Source organism: Mus caroli, unplaced genomic scaffold, assembly GCF_978045245.1.
Source record: "Mus caroli unplaced genomic scaffold, Mus_caroli_1 scaffold_18, whole genome shotgun sequence".
NCBI lineage: Eukaryota > Metazoa > Chordata > Mammalia > Rodentia > Muridae > Mus > Mus caroli.
The window spans coordinates 60,761,561-60,768,229 of NW_028227273.1; the positions used below are offsets into that span (position 1 = coordinate 60,761,561).

At 41.0% G+C, this 6,669-nt stretch overlaps 1 pseudogene; it reads left to right on the forward strand.

Annotated features, from left to right (window-relative positions):
- Window positions 1-1,702: 1,702 nt before the first annotated feature.
- Window positions 1,703-5,264, forward strand: LOC110312360 (histone lysine demethylase PHF8 pseudogene; annotated as a pseudogene).
- Window positions 5,265-6,669: the final 1,405 nt, after the last annotated feature.

Here is a 6,669-nt window from a genome sequence, read left to right on the forward strand (position 1 = left end):
TAAATAGTGGAGAAAAACACTACCTTGATCTATTTGTTTACAAAGAATTTGTAAGACTGCCAGGTTTTTATTTTTATTTTATTTTTTGTGTTTTATTTTATTTTTATGGATTTTTTTTCCTGCATGTGTTTGGTGCCTGGGGAGGCTAAAAGGTGTCTGACTTTGTAGGGCTGGAGTTGAAGACTGTTGTAAACTGCTATATGGATGCCGAGAATCAAATTCAAGTCCTCTGGAAGAACAGCAATAGCTCTTAACTGCTGAGTCATCTCTACAGCACACATTTTTCTTTCAAAAAAGCTAGTATTTTCTTTGTGTGGGAGTAGTATATGGAGGTCTGAGGAGACTTGTGAGGCTCAGTTCTCACCTTCCACCAGGAGGGTCCCAGGGACTGAACTCAGGTTTGCCAGGCTGTCAGTTTTGAATGAGGCCTAGAACAAGGAGGTACTGTAGTATGTGGTGAACACAGAGGCAAAAGTCTCAATTTAAAATTCAAATTAAGTTCAGTAGCACATAAACAGGGTAGGTAGTATTGCTAATTAAATACCATTTATCACAGCAGTGAAAAATTGATCAACACCAGGCTAGAACATCTTTTATTTTTATTCACTGATTTATAATAGCTCTTTGCATGTAACAGTTGTTCAATAAATGAGTAAATATAATATATTCTTTACATTTGTTTTGCTACATTAAAGGGAAACATACACCAATTCCATGTCCTCTTCCCCTTGTCAGTTTCCCATTTGGATTTTTTCATAAGAATATAATCATTAATTGATCAATTAAATGTGTGAGTTTCTCCCTCAGTATTGTGGAAATCAGAAGACAAGCTGTGATAGTTTTTCTCTCTCCCCACTACGTGAGGTTGGGGATTGAACTCAGGTCTTTCAGCTTGTGTTATATCCTTGATATTTCTGTCTGAAGTCCCTACTTTCCTCCCACAAAACCCTAGGTAATTGATTGCATCTTAAAGGCTCTCCCGAGATGCCCGCTGGCTACAGGCACAAAGCAACACAGTTTGTGATTCTAGAAGTGGCCAATGTTTCAAGCTTTACTTGACAATTCCAGAATTCAAAGTGTGCGGTCTCTGGGGGTGGGGGTGGGGGGGCATGGTCAGCCCCTTCGGGCCACTGCTTCCTGAAGCCTTGTTCAATAGATGAGTCTCTAGTGCTCACTCTTTTCCCCGGGTTGAGGAGTTGTAGCCTGGAGACTGAGAAGATCCATGTAGGGTTTGCAATCAAAGACATTCCTCTTAGGTTTGGAGTACGAAAAGCCTTATTTCAGTCACGGAGGCATAAAGAGCCTCTCATAAGTTTGAGGAGTTACAGAATCAAAATAAAATCTCCTGTCAAATGGGGGTGCAAGAGAGCTCTTCTCAGTCTGAGGTGGCTGCTTCGAAGAAATGCCTGATATTTGGAGCTGTGATTAAAAAAAAAACAAAAAGCCTTTGCTTAGTATCAGGGTTTTGTTGTTCTTGTTTATTTACAGCAGTTTCAAAGAGATCAGGGACGTGAGAGAATCCCTGTCATGATGAAAATCACAAAATTGAGGTTTATTTTAGGTGTGAAGATAATGATACTCATTACTGACCCCAACTCCAGGACTGTGGCTCCTTCATTCTTTCTGCTGTAGTTTGCATCATAATAACAGGAATGGAGAATTCTAGAACCCAAGAAGCAAGAGGCCAGTGACAGAGCGGTTACAGAAGCTTCCTGAGAGGTTTCAGGTATCATAGGAAACACAAGAAAGTCACCACCTGACCTCAGGGTCAAAGAAAGTGGCCTGTGAAGGGCCCAAAGGTAGAGCAGGCCATAGAACTATTTCTCTGTTCTCTCTCAGTGAAAGAAACTCTAAAGTCTGGGTCCCAGTGATCCACCATCAAGAAGGGAGGGTGTTGTTCTCACCCTCTTTTAACACCACAAACCTTGGTCTGCTCTGAAACCTGTGAGGATGGCCTTGGTGCCTGTGTATTGTCTTTGTCGACAGCCTTATAATGTGAACCACTTCATGATTGAGTGTGGCCTGTGCCAGGACTGGTTTCATGGTAGCTGTGTTGGGATTGAAGAAGAAAACGCTGTTGACATTGACATCTACCACTGCCCAGACTGTGAGGCCGTATTTGGGCCTTCCATTATGAAAAACTGGCATCGATCATCTAGAGTGCATGAAGCTCTCAAGAGGAAGCCATTGATGACTGGGAGCCCTACCTCTATTCACCAAATCCAGGGTAGGATTTTTGAAAGCTCTGACAAAGTGATTTTGAAGCCCACAGGAAGTCAGTTAACAGTAGAATTTCTGCTAGAAAGTAGCTTCAGCATACCTATCCTTGTCTTGAAGAAGGATGGGTTGGGGATGACACTTCCACCGACATCATTCACTGTCAGAGATGTTGAACAATATGTTGGTTCTGACAGAGAGGTTGATGTGATTGATGTGGCCTGTCAGGCTAGCAGCAAGATGATGTTGGGAGATTTTGTGAAATATTATTACAGCAGGAAGAGGGAAAAGACCTTTAATGTTATTAATTTGGAATTCTCTAATACTGGGCTTTCTAATATAGTAGAGATGCCCAAGATAGTTCGTAAGCTTTCCTGGGTTGAAAACTTATGGCCAGAAGATTTGGGCTTTGAGAGACCCAATGTACAGAAGTATTGCCTTATGAGTATGCAGAAGAGCTATACAGATTTTCACATTGAATTCGGTGGCACTTCAGCCTGGTACCATGTAGTTAAGGGTGAGAAGATCTTCTACCTGATCCGCCCAACAGATGCTAACCTGACTCGTTTTGAGTGTTGGAGCAACTCTTCTAACCAAAAGGAAATATTCTTTGGTGACCAGGTAGACAGATGTTACAAGTGTTCTGTGAAGCAAGGACAGACACTTTTCATTCCTACAGGATGGATCTATGCTGTGCTGACCCCGGTGGATTGCCTAGCATTTGGGGGAAACTTCTTACACAGTTTAAACATTGAAATGCAGCTCAAAGCCTATGAGATTGAGAAGCATCTGAGTACAACAGACCTCTTCAAGTTTCCAAGCTTTGAGACCATCTGTTGGCATGTGGGGAAACACATCCTGGACATCTTTAAAGGTTTACGGGAGAATGGGAGATGTCCTGCATCCTTCTTGGTCCGTGGTGGTAAAGCTCTAAACTTGGCCTTTCAAGCCTGGACAAGGAAAGAAGTTCTGCCTGACCATGATAATGAGATCCCAAAGACAGTGCAGACCATACAACTCATGGTAGATCTGGCTCGGGAAATTGGTCTGGTTGAAGACAACTTCCAACAGAACATCCCAAAGACAAGTTCTACCTTTAGGCTACAGCAGCTCCATACCAATGCCTCTTCCTTAACTAGGCCAGCTCATCCCACTTCAGTATCCAAGTCTAAATTATCACTGCCCTCCAAAAATGGTTCAGAAAAGAAAAGCCCAAAGTATAAAGACACCTTTAAGAAGGAAGAACAAATGAGCAAGGAGAGTTCAGCTCTGGGGCCTAATTATCAACATAGCTGTAATTTCATGGATCTAAATAATGATCAACAATGGAAGGTAGGCTCTCTTCAAAACGTAGAGTTTAACATCACTAGTACTTGTTTGAATGATTCAGATGATAACTCAAAACATGACAAAGTCTTCGATGGGAATGAGAGCCTGGTGCCTCTGTTGATGGCTAATGGCAGTACGAAGAGGGAAAAGAGCTTGTCCAAATGTTGGCAAGCCAAAATCACAAAGAAGAAAGATACATCAAGGTTGATGAAAGAACAAGTGATGGTAGACACATTTGACTTGGATTTAAATGATGAGCTACAGATTGAAAAGGGATTAGGTAAAGAGAAAGTGAGTCTGGTAGTAAGACCAAAAATTCCTCTACGTTTCCCCTATGTGAAGCTTCGCTCTGACCAAAACCAAAGTCATGAGTCAGGGGAAACTGAGATCACCATTGTAGAGAACTATAAAATAGATAAGGAAATGGTGGAAGGGGTTGAAGGCAAGTTTAAGAATGGAAGTGAATTTGGTAGAACTATTGATCCACTAAAGGCCAGGAAACAGTTGGGTGGACCTGGCTGTGTTGTCCTCACTGATGACCCAGACTCTTCCAGCAATAAGAAGGATATCCAGGACACTGTGTGCATGTCTGATTTGCAGTCTTCTCCTCCTTCACAAGCTCCCTCCAGCCTTCAGGCATTTTGGAGTGGGGGACAAGCCCAAGGCAACAAAAGCCCTAGCAGTGTCTTGGGCACAGTGTCTGACAGTCCTGTTTCTCAGCGTACCCCAAGGAAATGGCCCATCAAGAGGCTAGCATACTGGAGAAATGAAAGTGAGGAGGAAAATGCTTGTGTAGATGAACAGGATAGCTTAGGAGCATGCTTCAAGGAAGCTAAGTATATCTTATCCCTGGAATCTGATGACGACAATGATGATGATGACGACGATGACAACAACCCTGCTTTGAGAGTTCTACCAAAGAAAAGGAAGATATCAGATAATGCCCCAAGGATTCCTAGGGCAGATGAGATCCCAACACTACCAAAGCAGGACCATTCTGTGCCTGAGGGTAATAGAGTTGGCTCCATTGAGATAGACTGGGCTACAGCAGCTACAAAGCTGGCACAGGAGGTGAACAACATGAAGCTCACTCTCACTAGTCCAGGAAAAGGCAGCCAATAAACAGAGAAGCTAAAACTTAAATCCATGTCCTCCAACTTCAGCTTTTCTGTTGCTTGATACTTAAGTAAATAAATAGTTTAGTAAAAATATGCTATTTAACTGAAATTTAATAGGGTTATGTTTTTAATGGGAAGTTCTATAGAGTTGTAGAGTTTCTTAGAAATGCATTCTAGGGTGTTATTGGGCCCCAGAAGAGATCAAGCAGGTCAAGATCCTCTTTTACTAAAACTTGCCTCTGTCTTTTATATCTCAGTGCTGCATGTAACTTGGAAATAAAGGAGATTTACTGCTTTAAATAAATTCAAGATGAAGAAAACAAACAAAAGGACCACAACAATAAAATATAAGCAAACGATCAACCAATATGTGTCTTGAGACTGTATATTCTTACAAATACTTGAGATCCTAATTTGAATTTTGCTTAGGCCTAGGAATTTCTTCTGGGATAGACTTCACCAAAATAAATGTATTAGAATCCCATTGTTACCAAACAGTTTTGATCAAGAATATGCTGCAAATTTTATTATTTCCCCAACACACATGTCACTAGTCAATCATAAGGTTGTTTTATGAAATCTGGCGTGTCTGTTGAATGATTAAAATCTTTGGAACAAAAAAATGATATCTTGCCTAATATAAATAAATGGAAACCTCTGTATTTTTGTTTGGATATGGCATGTCTCCTAAAGAGTCACACACCAAGGCTTGTGTCCAATGCTGAAGGTTAAAGGGAGTCTCTTGGGCTACGACTACTCTGATTTTATAATTTCAGTTCTTCACTGTTAGATTCGTAAGTAAACTGACTCATGAAAGTGGTTGGGAAGTGCAGGCCCCAGGGTTTATTTGGGAGTAGTGTACCATGACTCTGAGTTGTATATTTTTTATCAAGCACTTTGGTCTCTATTTATCAACTTCCATGGAGTGCACATTCTTCTCCTAAACTAATTCTCATGGCTGTGATGTTCTGCCTTATCATTGGCTCAAAGAAATGGAGCCCGTCAACTGTGCACTGAGATGTTTGGAATCACCAAATCCACTATAAAGTTGCTTTTCTTAGCTATTTTAATGCTTTGTTTGCTTGTTTATTTTGTTTTGAGATGTGTTCTCTCTAGATAGCCTTGGCTGTCCTGGAACTCACTCTGTAGACCAGTATGGCCTCAAACTCACAGCAATGTGCTTTTCTCTGTCTCTCCAGTGTTACATTTTAAGACATATGCTACAACATCAGGATTCTTAGCTATTTTTTAAAAAGATGTTTTAATTTTATTTTATTTGTATGAGTGTTTTCCTGCTGTTTACATGTGTACCATGTGCATGTCTGGTGCCTGCAGAGACTAGAAGAGGATGTTTGATGCCCGAGAACTGAAGTTATCAGAGGTTGTAAGCTGGCTAAGGGTCATGGGAACAGAACACAGGTCCTCTGTAAGAGCAGCAGCACCTTTAACCACTGAATCATCTCTCCAGCCTCATTTCTTAGTTTTTTTTAGCATTAATATACAACTCATTATTGCACTCAATTCTTTAAGACAGTATTAAGAGAGTGGTTAAAATATTAAAATTAAAGGCAGAATTTAATGGGCTATACATAACCAGAAAATAAGTTCATGATGCAGTAGAGAGTGGAAGACCTGAAGAGCCTTACGTCCAGGATGTCCCACTCACAGAAACACAGAGATGGAGATCAATGCAACAAGCAAGAAGTTTATTGATCTGGCATGCCAGAGCCATCCTGCAATGGGGCAGAGGCAACCCCGAATCTCCTAAACACACACTTAAAAAAAAAAAAAAAAGATATTGGACATTTTATTTTATTTATTTATTTAATGTAAGTACACTGTAGCTGTCCTCAGATACTCCAGAAGAGGGCATCAGATTTCGTTACAGATGGTTGTGAGCCACCACGCGGTTGCTGGGATTTGAACTCAGGACCTTCGGAAGAGCAGTCGGTGTCTTAACCACTGAGCCATCTTACCAGTCCAACGCACACTTTTTATACAGTTT